The sequence below is a fragment of the Schistocerca gregaria genome, chromosome 4 (assembly GCF_023897955.1).
Source record: "Schistocerca gregaria isolate iqSchGreg1 chromosome 4, iqSchGreg1.2, whole genome shotgun sequence".
NCBI lineage: Eukaryota > Metazoa > Arthropoda > Insecta > Orthoptera > Acrididae > Schistocerca > Schistocerca gregaria.
Genome location: NC_064923.1, coordinates 290,023,111 through 290,046,092, shown reverse-complemented (window position 1 = coordinate 290,046,092; position 22,982 = coordinate 290,023,111).

Genomic DNA, 22,982 nt, shown 5'->3' with positions numbered 1-22,982 from the left:
TAAAAATCGTAGAGGGAGACCGAGAGATGAGTACACTAAGCAGATTCAGAAGGATGTAGGTTGCAGTAGGTACTGGGAGATGAAGCAGCTTGCACAGGATAGAGTAGCATGGAGAGCTGCATCAAACCAGTCTCAGGACTGAAGACAACAACAACATCATTTTAATAGTACTGAAAGGCTTCCGGGTAGTTAATTGAATAGTGAGATACATAACACACACATACTGAAGTATTCGGTACATTTTCACTGAAATATTCTACAAATTTGTCTCTGATCACGTAAACAGTAGTGATGTTTTTGATTCACCTACCGAAGCAAATCTTATCGTAGTTTCAACTTCTTCCAGTTTGTGGTTGTTCTTGTACTGATGCTGTATATTAATCGATGACAGTATTATTCAACATTTACGCGTATTTAATAACTGTACTAGTGAAATCGAGCTTGAAATGTTTGACATGTTTGAAACATTCGATTCTTGCTGGTCATAACACAGAACTACACTCAGTAACTTATTGTTTCTATTAAAGTCACTTATTAAGTACTATTTTTTGATGGCCCAAGATGTCGTACAGGAAATGGATTCATTAGGTATGTTTTAAGAACATGCAATGGCATTATTGTCCGTCTGAAATTAGATACTTTCACAATGTTAACCACTGTTTCGTACAAAATGTTGTGAAACATCTCTGGACGCATCTGGTAATAATCAAAGAATTTCTGGCTGCTGCTCTACAAATCTCCGCGAAGATGATAGAATTTCTCCTGCCTACAGACACAAGTTGGGTATCACAGGGCGTTCTGGCTAAAATCGCTAATATCAGCATCTAAAGTCGTGGAATTGCAATCTCTTTCCCGGAATTTCCTGCTCCCTCCCCATCCACCCTGCACTTACCTCCTCCAGTGGCATTGAGCGAGTGTTTAAATGCCATGTAATTATCTGCCAGTCGGCATGGGGTCCCAGAGCAACACCAACGCCCCGCCCATCCACACTCATGAACACGCCCACCCCCGCCCCCAGATGCATTTGTGGCCCAGGCCCTCCCCCTCCACTCCATCACCCCTACCCCTCCGCAAAGTTAGAATTTTGGTGGTAATTTCGAATTTTGGTGGGAGTTTCTTTGTTCTAGGGATTTTCTGACATCTATGCCAGCACAATAGCATGTATAGTACTAAAATATAGCGACACAGCCGCCACATGCCGCGCCCTGGACACTGAGCAGCTGTGTTCCGCAACCACCACAGCAGACACGCACCGCCCCCCTCCCCCTCGCCCACAGTAGCCTACCGTTCGCTGATGGAGAACAGTTGTATTTGACGACAACGCACCTATAATCAAGCATTTTTATAAAAAAGCAAAACACGTTTGCGACGATGATAAATGTCTTCTCTCCACGCAAATAGGCGCAGTCCATTTACTTTTAGTTTTATGATCAAGATCGGTATAGGTTTTACAGTCAACTGCATGATACAATCTATATTAAATAATTTTTCCAGCTTGTTGAAGAAATTATACGAGCTGAGAGCGTCTCTTGCGTTCAGTGTCTCTAAATAATTTGTCATAACATTAGAGAATACGATCTTTCACGCTGTTGGCTCAAATGTCGGAAGAAACACGTTCGACAACAACAAGCTATAATTCAAGAGAACGTAGCTGTTTTGTACATTATGACAGGTCCCCTTTTACCAATACGATTCTGTATCTTGCTAGTGTTTACAAAACAAATCGTGAGGGCCTGTCTCGCCCTGTGTAGGTGGGAGATTGAAATATAGTTAAAAACTATAGCCGCAATAAAAAAAAATGCTTGTCAAGAATAATTCTGTGGCGCACTAGCCATCTCTTCCACCCTCCAGGTGGCACGTCATTGTTATCAATTTGATAAGCTAATTAATTAAATTGATCATGAGAGTCACGTTGCTTGGCGAGTAATTTTTTTCAGCAGTCCGATAACACTCGCCAAGTAGGCAACTGGGAATCCATGGAAGGAACTCGACGTTCTTTTCGTGGAACGGCATTGAGAAATGACATCTGAAGCTGACCACAGATGGATTCTACATCCCACTACATGCATTTCGTCTAAGGACCACACTATTAAAAACAGGATCATAATGCCTATGCTAGCATCACCCTGCATAAAAATCGGTCTTGAGTCTTCAAGCACACATGGGTCGCTGATAATGTTACGCTGTCAGGCAGAAATGCTGTCCGCAATTTGTAATCAAGTTTATCCGTTCAACCACATATTTGCATTGGATCCTGTAGAAATGTCTTGTAATGATTACAGCCTCTGGTGAATCACATTTGTGCCACTCTCGTATCTCGATACGAGTCACCTTTTTTCGAACCTATCTGCTAAGGATCACATACATCCAGAACTCCAGCGGGATTTTAGACAGTTTCTCTGCATCTTGTAACTGCTCCTAAGTCTCTGCTCTGCCTTCCCTGCAACTTAGTCCATGTGATCGTCCCAATTTAAGTCTAACCTATATGGAAGTCGGAGAGAGCTATATCTAAGAAGATCTGCATTCTGTGGGGACACAGGAGGTGCTGAGTTAATGCAACAGGAGCGCGGTTTGACCACTCAGTGGAAATAGGAACATGGTGTCATAGCTCCACCAACCGTGTACAGTCTGTAAGGCCAGCACCAAACGAAGCTTCCCCATGCAACATGAGGTAGTAGAAGAGCTAGTACGAGCAGTTACGGTGGTGTTTCTTGTTGAGAAAGTTAGGGAAACTGCACATCATACATGACATGGAGGAAGGACAAACATTTTGCTACTGCATTGCGACACATGTCCAAAATACATACAGTTACTGCAGTCTGATGGAGATCTGCATCTCTCAGATTGCATTCATGTCTGTCACCCAAACATATGTGAAATACCTATTAAATATATAGGTATTGGTTCATTGGCGCAGATGGTGCGTGATCGAAGTCGCTTCCACAGACTGGTTTAAAGTTTCATCACTTGTACTGTAGGATGACCATATCCAACAGACTGTCAATCAAACGGGAGGGTTCCGGTAGTAATTCTCCTCCATTAGCAGTTTAATACATTTTTTGTTGTTGTAACACACCGAATCAGTGTACACCACCATACACTTCGCTTTTTTATCAAAAAACGGTTCAAATGGCTCTGAGCACTATGGGACTTAACATCTGAGGTCATCAGTCCCCTAGACTTAGAACTACTTAAACCTAAATAAGCTAATGGCATCACACACATCCATGCCCGAGGCAGGATTCGAACCTGCGATCGTAGCAGCAGCGCGGCTCCGGACTGAAGCGCCTAGAACCACTCGGCCACCATGGCCGTGCTTTTTTATCCATGACATAAAATCCGTGTCAGCTCCATCTCAACTGGCATTAACACATTTCGATCCTCTGGCTCTCACAGAAAACTGAACATCACATGGCATAAACTCTACAGCTACCACAACACAAGCAGGTTGAAATTAAACACAGAGGCAATTTTTCTCGTTGATAAAATTGTGGAAGACAGGGCACCATATGGAAACTGGAAGATTTTGCGGTATTGTAGAGCGCTTCCAACAGCTATTCAAAGCTGATTACCTTTACGGTTAATCTCATCTGCCCATCAACAGGATAGTGGACACCTCGGTGCTCCATTTCGTAAACCATTGTTCCTTCGATTTGTAGCGATGTACATGATTACTGCTCCGGCATTGAAAATGTGCTGTTCACAAAAAAAGCGTGAGGTAGCACAAATAAAAAGAGATACTGTTATCTTATTGGTGAAAAAAATAGAAATATGTGTAGGGGAAGGCAGCATATGAAAGTGGATGAGTCTGTAGCAATGAGGAACGCTGCCAAACAATCATATTGTGTCAGTCAATCATTGTTGTCAATCAATAGAGTACTCAGGGGACCGTCGGAATGGGAAAGATACCATTGATATGGGGCGATGTGCTGTAATACATACCACAGTTGATATCGAAAACGAGTACCGCCTACGGCATCGAGCATATGTGGTGATCCTATCAAATATGCAGGTATTTATCCATCGGAGCACGTGGCCATTTATTGACGTCGTTTGCACAGACTGGTGTAAAGATTCATTGCCTGTACTGTACGAGAACCTAGTCCTACAGTTTATCAGTCACAGGAGAGGGTCCCTGTTTCGTTGTTTGATACACCGTTTTTTCTGCTGTAACGCTCTTTGTGCACTGACATACATTTTTGTTCTTTTTTTTCCTTCACGACTTCGACATAATGGTTCAAATGGCTCTGAGCTCTATGGGACTTAACATCTGAGGTCATCAGTCCCCTAGACTTAGAACTACTTAAACCTAACTAACCTAAGGACATCACACACATCCATGCCCGAGGCAGGATTCGAATCTGCGACGGTAGCGGTCGCGCGGTTCCAGACTGGAGCGCCTAGAACCGCTCGGCCACACTGGACGGCCGACTTCGACATCTGTATCAGATTCTTATCTGACAATAACTCGTTTTGGTCGATTGGGTCCCCCAGAAAACTAAACATCGCACGCTGTAAATCATGTCGGTGCTGCTAAACCCGCAACATACCCACACACTGGGTGACTGAAATAAAAGACAGTAATAACATAAGGAAACTTGAAGAGTTTTGAGGCATTGTGGAGCGTTTCCAAACTGCTGTCCGAAGGTGTTGATGACCTCTATCACCTGACTGGTTAGCTGATGGAGCTGTGTTCCATTTGTTAGATTCCTCATATTGCTGCCATGCATACGATCACTGTTTTGGTGTTAGCCAAACACGGAAGGTGCTACCTCCTCCACCACGATTCTATCTCCGTCTCAAACAAGCGATGTCAGTCAATCATTATGTGGTAATAAACAGTGTACCAGTGGACTGTTGGTATGGTAAAGACACTGTCGATGTAGGCCTACTGTAATAATAAGCATCACAGTTGTTTGGAAGTGTTCTTCATTGCTACTGACTCGTCCTATTTCCATATGCTGCATTGCCCTACACATGTTTTTGTTTTGATTTTTTTTTCACCAATAAGATAACAGTACCTCTTTTTATTTGTGCTACGTCACGCGTTTTGTGAACAGCACTTCCCGGCGATGGTCAACACTGGAACAGTAATCATGTACATAAGTGCAAAATGAAGGAACAATGCTTTTTAAAATGGAGCACCGAGACATCTGCTATCCTGTTGATGGGAAGATGAGATTGACTATACAGGTAATCACCTTCGAATAGCTCATGGAAGTGATCTACATTACCGCAAACTCTTCCAGTTTCCATATGTTGCGATGTCTTTCACATTTTTGTCAATGAGAAATATTCTTTGTGTTTTATGTCTACGTGCCTGTGTTGTGGCAGCGCCACCAAAACTGCTCGTACTATCTCTTCTACTACCTTGCGTTTGGTGCTGGCCTTACACCCTGTACGCGGTTGGTGGAGCCATGACACCATGTTACCATTTCCACCGAGTGCTCAAAGCGCGCTCCTGTCGCATTAAATCAGCTCGTCCTGTGTCCCCACAGAATGCAGATCTTCTTAGATATAGCGCCCTCTGACTTCCGTATAGGTCAGACTTAGATTGGGACGATCACATAGACTAAGCTCGAGGGAGGGCAGAGCAGAGACTTAGGAGCAGTTACAAGATGCAGAAAAAACTGTCTAAAAACCCGCTGGAGTTTTTGATGTATGTGATCCTTAGCAGATAGGTTCGAAAAAAGGTGACTCGTGGCACAAATGTGATTCACCAGAGGCTGCAATCATTACAAGACATTTCTACAGGATCCAATGTAATTATGTGGTTGAATGGAGAAACTTGATTCGAAATTGCGGACAGCATTTCTGCCTGAAAGCGTAACACTATCAGCGACCCGTGTGTGCCTGTAGACTAAAGACCGCTTTTAATGCAGGGTGATAGTAGCATAGGCGTTATAATCGTATTTTTAATAGCGCAGTCCTTAGGCAAAATGTATGTGGTGCGTTGTAGAATCCCTCTGTGGTCAGCTGCAGATGTCATTTCTCAATAGTGTCCCTCGAAAAGAACATTGCGTTCCCTCCACGGATTCCCAGTTTTCCTTCTTGGCGTGTGTAATCCGACAGCTGAAAAAAATGAAAGTTACTCTCCATGCAAAGTGATTCTCATGATCAATTTAATTATCCCATCAAACTGATATAAATGACGTGATATAAATGACGTGTTTCTGCGGCGATATCTTTTAACGAAATTTCAATTTCCCACTTGCACAGGGGGACACAGTCTTTCACAATTTGTTTTGTAAACGCTAGCAAGATATAGCATCGTATTGGTAAAAGTATACCCGTCATAATGTATAAAACAGCTACGTTCTCTTGAATTATAGCTTGTTGTTGTCGAATGTAAAATGATTGTGTTTGTTCCGACATGTGAGCCAGCGGTATGACAGATTGTATTCTCTAATGTTATGTCACGTGCATGACAGTTTATTTAGAGACACTGAACACAAGAGACGCTCTCAAGTCGTGTAATTTTTTTAAGAAGCTGGAAGAAATTGTTTAATGTAGGTTTTTAGAGTTTAAATTATCGCTTTTTCTTTACTCTGATGACAATTTCGAAATAACGAGGACATCTGCGATGATAGGTAGTTTTCGTAGCAAAATAGTCGAAGTTTTTTTTCCTGATTTTACGCAGGGTGGGCATGTCGCCGCCGATATCTGTAATTGGCGGCAGTACACTTCGCTGGATGTCGCAAAATAAGCAGATGCGGATTGTATCATGCAGTTAACTGTGAAAGCTATACCGATTTTGATCACAAAACTAAAAGTAAATGGACTCTGCGTATTTTCGTGGAAAGAGGACATTTGTCATCGTCGCAATTGCGTTTTACTTTTCTTTAATAGATGTTTGATTATAGATGCATTGACGTCAAATACTCCATCACCGAATGGTGGGCTGCTGCGGGCAAGCGGAAAGGGTGGGCGTGTCTGCTGTGGTAGTCACAGGACACAGCCGCTCTCTTGTCCAGGGGCAGGGTGTGGGGGCTCTGTCACTATACTTCAGACAAGCAAGTTGCACTTGAGGCAGCCGTCTTTTTATCTACTATTGCTTTGTTGACTTTACATGCTATTGTGCTGGCGTAAGAGCGTCGCCTCAAGGTTCAAATGGCTCTGAGCACTATGGGACTTAACTTCTAAGGTCATCAGTCCCCTAGAACTTAGAACTACTTAAACCTAACTAATCTAAGGACATCACACACATCCATGCCCGAGGCAGGATTCGAACCTGCGACCGTAGCGGTCATGCGGTTCCAGACTATAGCGCCTAGAACCGCTAGGCCACCCGGCCGGCTCGCCCCAAGGTGACGGCCAGTGTCCTTAGAGGGGTGATAGCGGGAGTGCGAGACACTTGCCGGAACATCTGGCTGTTTCAAGAAGCTTGTGCCCCCTCTCATTTGTGGACGAGGGAGGGAGGGCGGGAGGGAGGAAGAGGGCCACGATTTTCGACAGTTTGTGATTGTACGTGGAGGATAACACAAGTTCAACTACCGCCCCCTTTGCAGTCTTTTAGGAACGACTATTTTCCCCAGAACATGTGATGCATAATGACTCGTTCATTATGAGGTTTTTGACCAACAATTTCGAAGTGTAATTAATACTGTGACGAATTTTTTCATCATTTCTGGTATTGTGTACTGGCATTGCCTCAGCTGTTTTTGAGTAGGTATCTGTAGCAAACTCTGACGTCAAACAACGATAGACACTGTGTGCTCACAGGTAATGCACTTTTTAAACTCCTCTCTGTCCAGCACCAGCATCTCGTCAGTTGAACATTTTTCCTGTCAAAAAGAATAAAGATAGTACCTCACACCCCTGCCTTTACCCCACCAGCTTGTAGGTATAGGGTAGAGCTTGAGTGTTTCTGTTTTTGAGTGGTATTGTGAAAATTTTTCCCAGCAGGATAAGACCAGTTGTGTGGCATCGTCAGTTTTTGAGTTGTATTGAGCTTTTATGACATCCTTGTGTAGCGCTACAGGTATAGTTGTGTAATTAGACCTGATTTGTATGATTAATTACGCAATTAGAGTCGATCTTTTTTACGTCAGTTTCCCGACGAAACTAAATAAAGTACACTAACCTAACCTTCCTGTCCCCTACCTGGACAGTTTCCATGTGTTGGGCAGGGAGCACTTGGGCTTTCCATCCAGTTGAATTAGGTTTCGAGTCCCGGAAAGGGCACAGCTATTTTTAATTTCCCATCAATTCAAGCGCCTCTGGTGGTGTAATTGTGTTTGGGGGATGTGCAATTGGTCTTTCTGTCCAGGAGCACCAGGGTTCGATTTTCAATTTACTGTCAATTCACGGTTGTGGGGTCAGGTGGGATGTCATCATACCCCTGAGACAAAGAATTCCTGCCAAAATTCGAAATTATCACCAAAATTCTGAATTCCCGCCAAAGTTAAAAATTTCCACCAGTGGGGTAGGTTGCAGGAGGGCGATTGTTGTGGGGAGAGGGGGAGGGGTAGGGGCTGGGGCACACGTGCAAGCTGAGAAAAACACGTGACATCATCCAGGGGTGGCGGCGGGGGTGGTTGCGGGCGGTGGTGGGTGGGAGAGGGCTGGAGCAGTGGTGTATTATTGACCAATTTAATTAATTTGCTTATTAATTTGATATCACAATTGCGCTCGCAACCCATACTCCCTGCTACTGAGACATTTGCAGTTTTAAAAATGACTGTGAAATATGATATTGTATTTCATATAAAATGTTATGATACATATCTGGATGCGACTGATAATAATCAAAAAACTTCTGAGTGCTGCTCTCCAAATCTTTCTTCATACATTTCATGACAATCTCGATTTCTCTAAAACAGTTATTAAATATGTGTACACGCTGAATAATATTGTCTACAGTAAAGAAAATGAATAATTTGCTGCATCATTTCATGAACAACCACAAACTGAAAGGAGTGATGCTACCACGAGTTTTGCTTCGCTAGGTGGAAACAGCTTCACTGCCGTTTATGTTGAACTTGTGGTGATGTCATAATAACTTTAGAGGATCAGGATCTCACAAATTCTAAGTACAAGGAGACTGTACACTAGCAAAACGGGCTGGCAGAGTCGTATTGCTTATGTTTAACTGCTAGCTACACACACAGCACAATCAATTTATGACAAACGCTCCCAAAATGAAGTTCTGATGGTTCAATATATTCCAAGAATAATAACTTCGCAAGGTAAATTGGCATAAAATCCCTATTTTGTTGTTGTTGCAATTAATTTGTGTGTGTTACTTAAATTAGGATATGACACAAACAGATGTGTAGTCTAAAAGATACGCAACTATTAATATATGTAGCACTGCACCTGCAATATGATTTGGTCCCACCATTAATGTGTGTGGTGTAACATTGTGATCTGAAGATACACCATGTATAAGCTGCATATTTTTAAGGACTGTAGTGCAATTAAAAAGTGTCAGTCTTATCTATGGAAATTTATGCTTATACACCTCTTGACAGAAGTCTTCTCATATGTCTTTCATCGAAATGAACGAACTGAAATGCCATGTAATCATAAAAATTCTTTGATTTGGAGGGACAGACTTAAATACAACCATAAAATCGGCAAATTGGACGTAAAATTGGCTGTAAAATTGGTAGAATAAACGAAAAAATGCAGGTCTGAATAATTAGCTGTCTGACTTCGAGATTAATTAGTTCCAAGACTTCTTTTGAGCAGTTGAATTAATATACTCTGTAGTGAAGGGATTGGGTTCTTTTACAAATTAATGACATCTTTGCATATTCTGCAACATGGCTACCTGTAACATGATTAGAGACATCGGCTACACTGCGTCCACAATTAATGAACTTTAATGCGCTCCAGAAGACATATTTGAGAAAAAATAAACTTTTACTACTTACCAAAGAGTCAATGTGATGTACCTTCTCACAACACCCCTAATGCAAGACAAACACCATATGAATTTTGAGAATGTAGTTGTAAAAAGAAATACTCCACTAATAATTTGCGTTACTCTAGCTAAGGGAAGCATGTGACTTAAAGGAGGGTAGGAAGTAACCTAGCCAGACTAGTCGATAACTGTTGGGTGTGTGTGTAAGGATACTGAGGCTGCTATTAAAGTAGAACTAGAGAGTATTCTGGCCACTCTAGTTTTGATAGCTGCTGGATTTGTAACGACAGGGGCTGTCAAACTAACTTGCCGTGGCCAACGTAGGTAACAGCAGCAGAAAATGTGTGCTTTCCTCCAGCCAGAGAATCTATAATGTGTGCACTTCTTCCAAGTGACCGCAGTCCAACACAAATTTCGGTGAAATCCGATTCCTGCAGATGCGTTTGTCAGTAACTCTCTTCATATAGCTTCAATGCTGTGCGCCAGTTGAAAAGAATTGTTCTACAACCTAGCTCCTGCCACAGCTACTGCTCTACTACCGGACATAAATAAGAAAGATTGACTGACGTATATGTTAGCATGATACCAAGTTACGACTCAAAGTGTTTCGTCTCCTACACAGGTTCTTCCACCGATAGAGATGGTAAGTTGGATTCCCCCGCCGAATTAACATATCTTTTAATATTATCTCCAGCGTCGAAAAAACTTATTTTATTAACAGGTGTGTTAACTACATTTCGTATATCGTAGCATTATGTTTACACATCATAGACGAACCAAGTACAAGACGGATTTTGTCATTTAAAAACTTCATCAAAGCAAACTGCAATATTTAAAACTATTGCTACGAATAACAGCCATTCGAATGCCGGGCGTCACAGCACATACCTGTATTACTGAATAGGGAAATGCACTGCATTCAATGTTGTACATTAATATGATACACAGCCGTATCGATAGGTTTCCAAATGCAAACTGTGTAGCTGCTTCCACAACGATGGTAACCACATCACAGTACTTTCGCATCGATGCATAGGTACCTATGAGAAAATTAAGTCATAGTCCATGGACTTCCGTGGTTAAATGGAGTATTCAAATGGATTCTTGTAGCAGTGTGCAGAATATCACAATTCTTCTTCTGCTTTCATGTTGTTGCAAGATAGGATATGTTCAGTCGAAGGAGTAGTCATCTATGACACAAGGACAGCACTGTCAATGTAATTCCCATACATGATCCAGCCATTAACATGAGATCTGTCAACAGAAAGCATTGCTTAGGCATTCGATGAAGAGACTTACATTTAATCTAGTGCAAGACTGCCACACATGTACAGATAACAAAGGCCTGCAGTCATTCTGTATTTAGTGCCTTAATTATCTGTGTAACTTCCAGCAGTGAGGCTTTATTTTTATGATATGGGTGAAACTGAATCATGTGGCAATTCCGAAAATAACAAAATTCTTTCCTGCATGTAAATTATATAATACCAACACTTTCATAGCAATCAGAGACTTGTAATCGCACTGTTGTATTACGAGAGCTAACCTATAGGCTGGAGGAACAACTGCTAAAAAATCTGTACCATGGACAGTGATCTGCAGTTCGAAAAAAGAGCTGAGGTATAACTGCTTAACAATATCACAAACATAGAACGATCATACATCTAGAGATTTGGGGTAGGCGAACACATATATCTCTTCCATCCATCGTGGGAAACTGAAAGACATTTTTAAGAGGAGTCACCCCATTATGAAACGTCCCCTTAGAAAAATTATACACGACTGTGCTTAAATTGACACACAATATTTTTAGCGCGACGCAATCTGACAAAAGAATGGCCCTGACTAACATTAACCGATACCTTTCACAAATCACTTACCTCACAAAAAATCTTCGTTACTCGAACCACTGCAATACAGCGAGCACCACTACTGCCAGCTAAATAAAAGATTCAAACTACAGAAGGCACTAACTACTGATAGGCACAGTTAGCAAATGAAAGATTTTAATAGAGAACAAACAATGTATTTACCTTAATAATATATATATATATATATATATATATATATATATATATATATATATATATATCAGTTCATGACATCAATTCTTACAAATTTCAAAACTCCGCCATCTCACTCCCCACGTCCACCACTGCTGGCGGCTCACCTCCAACTGCGTAACGCTACGCGCTGTTAGCATCCAGCTGTCGCTGCCCAACACTACAATGGCAGACAACAATGCATACCAGCCACAGACTGCACATGGCACAGCCAGTGATTTTCATACAGAGCGCTACGTGGCGGCGGCGTTACCAATAAAAAAACCTAAACAGCCTACTTACATTTATTTCGTTCACCCGACTGTCCACTTCTCCCATCCAAAAGACATACACGTAGACTATCATTTTTAAAGCAATAGCTCCTTTTTGCTTTGCAGTTTATACTCTTTCTTTATGGACGTCGCATTTAGTCCAGTTTTCGTTTCTTGACTTGGATCTCTTCTATTTCTAGTTTTCTTTTACATACACATAGCACATTAACTGTACTTAAAGAGTCAATTTCCTTGAAGAGGAATGATTCTTTTTCTTAGAACTCATGGAATTAAATTATTTGTGGGAACAAAACTTAATTCACCAATATCTATATTTGATGGTATTGTGGAGAATAATCTCCCTGACTGAGAAAAATATATTTCTCCTGCTTTAATATAACACTGCTGTTTAACACTTATATTGTCTTTGTTGGAGTCATTGTAAAAAAATGTCTTGTTTACGGGTAGATAATTAAAAGTACATGCAGAAAGAACATAGCTTATATGCTTTTCTCAGTCTTGAATGTCTGGAAGAATTACTTGTACGCCATTCACTTCGTATGTATTCGTATTACCCCAGTAGACAAACTGCAGAACCTTAACACCACACAGCAGTTATTCTGTAAGTTATTCGTTAATCGATACCTCATGGAAGCGATTGACATGGAGTACAGAGAAGCGCATTGTAAATACTGTTTATTGGTTTTTTAATGTTTGCAAAGAGTGAAACACATGGTGCATTCTTTAGTTGTATACTGTAGCCTCCTACCTCGTAATGCCATGTTCTTTAGCCAAGGAAGATGCAAAAGTCTCTCACAGTTGCATGTCCACGTAGTTTAAGAATTATATAAAGTGTTTGCTGATAACTTTGTTCACTCTCGGACTTGTGATTTGACATATAAATTTGTTGTATATCGTTGCTCTACAATTGGAACTCATCCACTGTAAATAGTTAATCCCAACTGCCTTATCATTATGAACAATCACATTGATGTTATCCTGTCAGGCTCCTTCCATTAAGAAGTCGTGTTTTGATATTATGTAGCAGCACATTTCATTTTGTTAAAAAATACCGTCAACATCTTGCAATATTTCCCAGTCCAAAAGGTAATAATTATCTGTATGCGAAGCTTCAGCAATATTCCAGTATCTCTTCCATTAGAACATCTATTTTGACGTTGGCTAATTCCGTTTTGTATGGTGTAGCCACAGTATTGTGTTATTACTTCGAAATGGTTTACAGTGCTTCCTTACCGATTTTTCCCTATACTTCTCTTGCTGTTACGTTGTCATTCCCGTGGAGGAGAAGTGGCAGCGTCGCCGTCACACTACGTCTTGCAGCAACGAACTTGGAGAATTTACAACTTAGATAATAGTAAACGATCCACACATCTCCTTCTTTAATATTACGGACCTTCCCTTTTGTAATTAATCTTGACAGTCCACTTGCTCACAGATATTAACTATCAAGATTTTATCGAAAAACAGTTCTGTAAAGAGTGTATGCACATTTAAATTCTTCGAGCTGAGGAACATACCATTTTCAGTGTAATTTATATTGGCAACTGTAGTAGCAAAATTGTCCGGATTTTCCAGTAATAACCCCGTATCAAAGTGCCCATCAGCTGGTCTCTTCAACCTACTGTTAGCTGACGAATATTTAGGACATTAGAGGAAGTGCTGTTGCCACTTTCCACTATCACAGAAGACTGATCACTTGGGGCTCTCAGATCTCCTTTTTTACTCTTAAGATCCAAGATGACGACACAATTGGATTTCGAGTACAACTAAATTTATAAGGCTAGACCAGAAGAGCGAGTGACTGGAATATGCCTTGTAATATTTACCACTGCGGTATGAAACGTGCATACAGAAAAATACCCAATATTTTGCTGCCAGTTGTTAGTTAAGACACAAAACTTAAATGTGACCATTTTGAACTATTAATTGTAGTAACATCGACTATCTTTTTTAAGTGGAATAGCCCCTAGAGTTTATTCAGACGAACTCGATGAAAGAAGTGTAACAGAGCTCGTTGTTAACATGTGTAAGAGCAACTAGTGTATACTGCAAGTCCCACTGATCCACTGAACACATTAGTTAATTAACTGACTATTGCGCGATACTGGTGTGTGTAAGTCCAGACATCACAGATATTCTGGAGCTAATTATGTCATGGTTTCGATACCTACTACATGCTCGAGCGGTTAAAATTTTTTATAGGAAATTTACTGAAACATTTCTGTAAGTCCATCTTTCCAGAATGAGATTTTCACTCTGCAGCGGAGTGTGCGCTGATATGAAACTTCCTGGCAAATTAAAACTGTGTGCCGGACCGAGACTCGAACTCGGGACCTTTGCCTTTCGCGGGCAAGTGCTCTGGAAGGTAGGAGACGAGGTACTGGCAGAAGTAAAGCTGTGAGGACGGGGCGTGAGTCGTGCTCGGGTAGCTCAGTTGGTAGAGCACTTGCCCGCGAAAGGCAAAGGTCCGGAGTTCGAGTCTCGGTCCGGTACACAGTTTTTATCTGCCAGGAAGTTTCGAGTCCATCTTTATACACGACAGTTGAGAGACTTCGGCTGTTCATTACAAATGTCAAATTAAAAAGACCTTCAGCTTTGTATACTTGCAATTTTATTTTATCTTTGCCCCTAGTTTCACTACGCCATCTTCATTACCCCGTGACCGACGTCTAGGAAGAATCCAGCTTCAGGTTGGATTCTTCCGACAGGTCTGTCAGGATGTAACACGCCCGGGGGTACAAATGGTGGGGGACACTTTACCTGGTTTCTCGTTTCGACCGTTCGGCTTGTCCACATCTCGTACCTGATACTCCCGAGGCGGTCGTACTGTTCTGCTCCACACTGCTGCTGGCTTGCCTGAAATTACGTATCTAAATATGCAAGCGGGTTTAGGGGAGCCACTCGACGTTAAAACACAATACTGGCCTAAGTCTAGTATGAACAACTATATTCTGAGACGATAAAAAGGATAGCAGGTTGCACTGTTTGCATTCTAAGTCGTAAGTTTTGATGCCAACTTGTAGATCACGCGTAACCGACACGACGCGGGTGATTGTTGAGGATGCGGAAGCCGAATGATCGAACGCAAGTTCTTACGCTCGTCACGCATACGCAGATTTCTGGTACCAGTCCTCCTTGACACTTGTAATAATATAACACTGTTCATAAAGTTAATTTACAATACACAGCTCTCACTTGTACGAGCCTGTGCGTAACCGTCGCGGCGCGACTGATTGTTGATGATGCGTAACGGGATGACCGAACGAAAGTTCTCAACGCTCGCTACAAGACACTGGCGCTTGAATGCTCTCTTTTGTGGTAAACTATATTGCTGATTGACATTAGTTCATTCTGAGAGGCCGAACACGGCGCGGATGATTGATGTACGATACGATACAACACGCAACGGGACGATACTAAAAACTTTAGGGGCGGCACTGCTCATATTTCATTACTTCTTTACGCGCATTTTTTTAATCACTTCCATATTTCAGTACTTCACTGTAATAGCACTTGTAGTTAACACTTGAACTTCCATAATAACTATGCCCCTCACATGCAGAGCTACCCACAACACAACATAACAGTTCCGTGTCCTGTGTTCGACTCTGCAAAACGCCGAAACTAGTCGCATAAATAAAATAAAATTCGTAAATATAGAAGGCTAAAGGCGGTTTTGATTTGACATTTTACTGAAACATATCGGGACTTGAATGCAAATCACAGCTTAGTCCATAGTGATACAGATTTCAAGTTTTAACGCAGGAAAGTATTTTTCCTTTAGTAGAAGGCGACATGTGTGCTGTGTCGCGGTACAGCTGTGTGCTAATTTTTTGGTTCATATACGGCAGAATGCGTAACTGTGTCTTGTTAACGGGAAGTGACATGGGCCAGACACGTGCAGGGTACCTTAGCCACACGCCGCTGCTCATTGCAGGGGCAGCGTTCGCGCGGCTTCCACGCGACACTGTGGCGAGGTTGCAGTGTGGTTGTGGCCATGCGCTGGGGTTAAAATGTACAATTTTTACATAAAAAATAATGCAAAGTCAGTTATCAATGTGTGATTACGGGAGAAAAAGTTTTTGAAAGAAGGACACACCTTGTAGATATTCTGTTTGAAAGAGCGCACACGTCTGACGTAACGTTAGCGCAGCCTCGGACGGTGCAGAAGTCCCTCCCAATCACCCCCTCCACACCAATCCATATCCTAAGCTCCGCCCATGGCCTGCCGCATGTTCCAACATCAAAGTTGATCGTATGACAGATATACCAGTCATAACAAGGGAGAAAATCAGTAGTTAGTACCACAGTCTAACATAACAGTCGCGACGCTCTCTGCTGCGAAAGTTGTTACCGTTTCACAGATGGAACGCACTAGAGCTCCAAGCGGCGAGTAAGGTGAACGTCGGACGCGTCGTAAGCATAATGTTTGTTTTGATTCCATTTCCTACGTAATTTACGAAATATTTGAGTTATTTTCTTGCCTCCAGGGCTTTGTGTAGTATCAGAAAGCATATATGTTTCTAAAAATGATTCTAAAATAAGCGCAAGTATGGACAAAATCCATGAAAGCTAACACACATTCGTGAAGACATATTTGTGACATTGGATAGAATTGCAGCTTACCACGTTGATATCAAAAGAATATAAACACACAGATTCACAGGTAAGAAGCATAGACATGTACCTCTACATAAAAAAGCGACTGACAGCTCATTTATCGTTCAGCAGGCCTACTGTGTTTGTCATTGTCACTTGTTGCCACAAGTACGACCTTCATCTTTATATTATTTTAAGTGGTACAAGCAACTGCCAAATAGTGGTAGAAATATGTTGAAAACTTTATAATGAGCTGATTACATTTCACGCAAAACCAAATATTTGAATAATTTTCAAACAATGTCAGTGAACAAGCTGTTAACAAAATAATGTCATCACACGAAGGAAGCAAGTAAAATTAAGAGACTAACAACAGAAGTGAATGAAATACATACCAAACATTATGTTTTTGTAAGACACGAATAGCTGCACTTAATCTAACCACTTCATCTTCAAAGCAGGTCTGTGTTGACGATTCACATGAATCTGGCACTGATAATGGAGAGTTTAACTGGCTGCTTCTGTGTCATAGGACTGTTTTACAGCTTTAGAGGGATTGTCGAATCTTTGTGGCATTCATAAGGTCTTCTCGTCTGCTATTAACTAGCCATTTTCTGCTTCTAAAGCAAAACATTAATCATTAATATACATGTAGTTTGCTAGTGAATCCTGACGATACAGTTCAGTAACATGTTATATACCTCTCAGGATCCTTAGGAAACCTAAAAAAGACAGCTGTGGTGTCTTCTTCCTAGTGTTGCTGCATTTTATTGCGCTACAAATGCTCCCGCTTGTAAAAACCATTGTAGAAATCAAAATGAACAACCACTATTCGCTTTCACGATCACGCCGAACTCACAGTTTAAGTTACTGGCCGTTTGGGGCGCTGCTGCCGCGGTAGGCAACAAAATCGAGGCGAAGTGTCGCGACTGTTATGTTAGACTGTGGTTAGTACGAAATACAGTTTTTCCGGTACCATTGTGAAAAGAATTAGAAATATGTTCATTGAATATGCGAGTTGAAAAATCATCAATAAGAAAGAAAAATAAAAATGGTATCCACACTGTCTTTTTTATTTCATGAGCTTTCATCTGCACTGTATAAAAAAATGTGATATTTGTTAACTGCAGTGAGCGCAAATTTCCGTCACCTCGCGTAGTGTAAGAAATTCTTTTGGGAAATATTAATTGGTAGTATCGCCAAGGATGCTGCCCATTATCTCGATTGTCTAAAATCAATGTTGTGCCTAAACAAGGCAAAGTCGATATCTTGGTTTGTTTCTGATTACCTCATTAAGACTAAAGAATATAAGAGTGGGATAATGTAAAAATGCATAATGCAAGATGTCAGATATTTATACATTGACATTCTTAATTAATATTTGCCTGTGTAATGGGTGAATTTTTACTTGTGAACTCTTATGACTGCTTGCTTATAGCAGACACGAGATTACTTTGAGTTCGTCTTCAGTGTTTGAGAGCTTTAGAGCTGCCTGTTGTTAAACATACGTACATAATTTCGTCAGTGTCATCCCAACACATCTTATCGTACTTTAATGTCTGTTAGATATCAGTTTTGACAGCAGTTGGCCACAACAGTCAAGATTAGGTACCTTGTGTAGGACAACTTTATTGAGAGTGCATATCTGTGTTTCATTTTGACAGTATTACACAAACTGCTGAGAAGTACTAACAGCACAACACTGCTAGTATGAAAAACCGCTGTAAAACAAAAAACCACGAACAAAAATACGACGGCGACGAGGACTACCAAAGCTCATATTGATTCGCTCTTGGTTGGTGTGGCGGGGGGGGGGGGGGGGGTAGGTGTGGAGGGGAGTAAATGGGCGGGGCTTGTGCAAATGTCCGGGGCTGTCGCTAACGTTTCCTACACGTCTGCAGCTGCTGTTACAAAGATTGGCCAAGACACTTTCTGGCGCTAGTTTAACGACAGCAATCCTCACACGTCCAGCAGCTATCAAAACTAGACTCGCTATAGGTTAACAGCAGCAACAGTATCCTTAACCCACACATCCAGCTGTTATTGACTGGACTGGCTGGGATACTAATGTTAATGCTAGAAGAATGGCAGTTAACCTTCCCCAACCTCCACACTACACACAGCCAGTCAGAAAATTATTAGTTAAGAGATATTGTTTTCCGACTACATCCTCAATATTGACAGGGCAGCTGCCTTAAATTGGAGAATGTTGAAAGCAGGTACCTCACATAGACTCTTTGGTAAATAGTTAAAGATCGCTTTTTCTCAAATATACTTTCTAGGGTTCATTATAGTTCTGGAATTTAGCCAATATCCTAATCGTGTTAAAGGCAGCCCTTTTTTCAGAGTATGCTCTGATCTCATTAATTTTTATTTAATACAACCTAACCCCTTCACTACAGATTACATAAATGCAATTTCTCAAAAGGAGGTCTTGGAATTAATTTGTTATCTTTGTGTCAGGCAGCTAATTACTTACACACATCTGCATTTTTTGGCCTATTCTATCAATTTACGGGCAATTTTACGGCCAATTTTCTGATTTTACAGATGCATTTTGGTTTATCCATCCAAAGGAAAGAATTTTATGACGACATGTTGTTTAAGTTCTTTCATTTGGACGAAACACTCATGAGACGACTCCTGTCAAGAGACATGTAAGTAAACAGTTCCACAGATAAGACTTAACACTACTGTCCTTAAAAAATATCTGTGACTTATGCACTGAATATCACTGAATCACAATGTTCTGCCACACAGTTAATGGTGTGACCAAAGAATATCGCCGATTGTAACATAGCGCGACACGTAGTTGGCAGTTGTTTATCTCAGACTTCGTTAACATAGATAGATCGACTGCAACAACAACAAAAAGTGGTTTTTCTGTCCATTTACCTGAAAAAGTTACTATTATTGGAGCATACTGCATCGTCACAGGTCCATTTCGGAGGAGTTTGGTGTAAACTGATTGCGCTGTGTGTGTAGCTCACAGTTACAGATAAGCAAGAAGACTCCGCTAGTTTGTTTTTCTACTGCACAGTTTCTCTTGTACTCAGAATTTATTGGACCCTGACCCCCTAATGTTATTATTACAACATCACAAGTTCATCAAGTTATTAGTGCTGACACACTGTCTCGAATGTCACAGGCACTAAATAAACTGCGAGTGTGTGGTGCCTTATTTCGTGTTATTGATTGATGTGGTTCAAAATAATAAGAAGAACCATTTGTAGGACGTATTTTTATTGTTTTTATTATTATTAGCTTTTAGTTCCATTTACATGTTCTCAATTTACATCATGACACAACTCACTGTTTGCGTACCAACTCCTTCCTGTATAGACAATTAAAGTAACAGGCACTGATTGTCTTTGTGAGTCCAATCTGGCAATCTATCCTCAGGCCGTTTTATTAGACAACATTCTTCTTGATTGCTTGGTAGTCCAAATGAACTGTCATGGGCTCTCCTTCCATTACTATGTCTTGATACTGAAGGCTGTAAATATGAACTTGTATCTTATTGTTGCTGCTGCTGTAGATCAGGCCGCTGATTAAAAACATTCCCCATTTCAGTGGGATTACTACGAGTTACCATCCACTGATTGACCATACAGCACGCGAATTTCATGACCTTTCCTACACTTGTTATTTCCTTCGTTATTACCACTGTTTACTGTTGCAGCACACATGTGGCAAAACGATTAGACTTCTTCTCTATCTCTATATTCCTACTTTAGTCCCATTTCTCGTAGTTTTTTCGGAGACATTGGGTGAAGTGAAAATTGCGACCGAAAGTGGATATTTCGGGCAACACTGTTTTCATAGCGTTAATTGTAGCCATTTCAATGCGTAGCACTGTAGTTCTCCGTAACCTTATAGGCATATTATTTTTCACCCCAGAAAATAGTGTTTTATACGTACCAGCTGGTTACAATTAAACTTTCCCTATTTAACACGTTAAGACACGTAAACAAATTACCATACAAGGACCAAACTTCATAGCATTAATGTCAAGGACACACGGAAGAGAAATAATGCAGAATCAATTCAATTGAAACACTCTTAATGTGCTGCTGTGGAACATCATACTATTACTTAACGGTGCCATTATTGCTACAAAAGGGGCTCAATATGGTGTCCATCAGTGCCCAGAAGAGTCTGAAAGCGTAGCAGAACGAAGCATGTCCGTAGGTATGCTGGCTGCCTCGCTGTACACGTTGCACTTCGGATCAGCGCGTGTGTGAATGTTCTACTGATAATCCCTGTCCTTACGGTATCGCACAACCAGAAATCACGGGGGGTGAGATGAGGTGATCGTGCCGGACAAGCATTTGGAAACGATCGGCTGATAGTTCGATAGTTTCCAAATGTGTTTCGGAGAAGCAGGTGAAATTCACGAACGATGTCCGCTGGGGCCTCATCTTGCATGAAAACGGTTGATCTCAATGTGTCTCTCTCCTGTACCGCGGGTATGACATGCTCACGAAGCATATCACAGTAAAGCTAGCCTGTTACAAGGCACGTCTTTGGTTCTTGAGCGCCAATCTGTTCAAAAAAGAATGGGCCAATGACGAACGTAGCCGTGAAACCACACCATACAGTGACACGTTCAACATAAACAGTGACTGGAAATGAAGATCCCATACTTGTCAATTCTGTGTGTTCACCTCACCCGTCAGAGAAAAATGAGCTTCGTCTGTCCATAGGATGGTCCAGGGCCAGCCCTCGTCAACTTAAATCCTTGCGAGAAAGTGGAGAGCGAAGTCAACACGTCGTTGTGCATCTTTCGGTGCAAGCTGCTGTACGATATGGATGTTGTACGGATACCGTTTGAGAATGGTCCGGAGAACCTTCCGCACAGTGGACCACGGGATGTTCAACTGTCGTGACACAGCACGCCCACTGCCTGACAATCGGGAACCGCGTGCAGCGTTGTCTGCCATAGCATACGCGGTTTCATCAAAACCTGTGGTCCAACCGGTTGTCGGCCTCTACCCGGAGCGACGCCCAGTTCTCCAGTCGATTCGAACTTCTTCATCAAGCTCCTCACAGCAGGTGGAGAAAGAGGACCCTTCCGTAATACTTTCAGGCGGCGATATTCTCGAAGTGCAGCTGCTGCATTATTGTTGATTTGATAGTAGAGCTTCACCAATAATGCCCTGCTCCTTTCGTCAAGCTCATGTTGCCACGGCAACAAATGCACTGCGACTGGTCGGTTGAGTGAGACTATGAATCACGATGACTGATCACAGCACGCGGTGACCATAGTTGGAACTGGACGGTCGCTCTGTGACACATGGAAATCACGTGACCATACTCTCGACATTAATGCTACCATGTTTGGTTCTCGTACGGTTATTAGTTTCCGTGCTATAACGTGTTTAATAGGGGAAGTTTAATTATAACCATCCGGTATTTTGACTTTCGTCTGGGATTATAACAAATAAAACAGAAAATACCATCATCTCTTCCTCTGTTCTTCCAATGTTTCGATCTGTCAAATATCCTGTCCGGACAAGCTCAATTTTCACGCAGGATTTTCCACACTTCTTCATAAATGAGCACTAGGATTTTTGTTAGGAATAGATCCATCGTCAGTTTTCATAAAACTATTACTTTTACTTAATTTCGAAGTGTCTTTGCTCAGTTGATTCTCCAAACTAGTGCCAGATTCTGGGCCGTCCCAATAGCTTCTCTTCTTGCTTTAGACAACACAGTCGTAGAATTTTCATCATTATGTACATTTGAGACAAAATCTAAACCTTTATCTTTCAAATCTCATAATTCCTCTTTAAAAATTTGGAAAACAGGCACTGCCTTTTCATCAAGGACACTCTTCCTGCAGTTATGCACTCGTTTCTCAATCTGCATATCTGCTTCGTCAGATAGGCAAAAACGTTGCTGTTCAGCCATAAGTTTGCCCATTTTTAAATGACCTTGGCACATAATCCATTCAGAATTCACACACGACCAGTTCGTCTACTGATTATGTTTTCTGTGCACTTGGTAGTGATGACTATCCTTGAGAAGACGCAGCTTCCCTTTCGTTGTTTTAATTATTTGTATTACTCTTAGAGTATAGCTTAGGCCTAAGTAAGTACACGAAAATGAAGACTGTCAGCGAGGGAACTGAATGAGGGACAGCAGGTTCGTTAGAGCAGTTGTCAGCGGCCTCGTGCG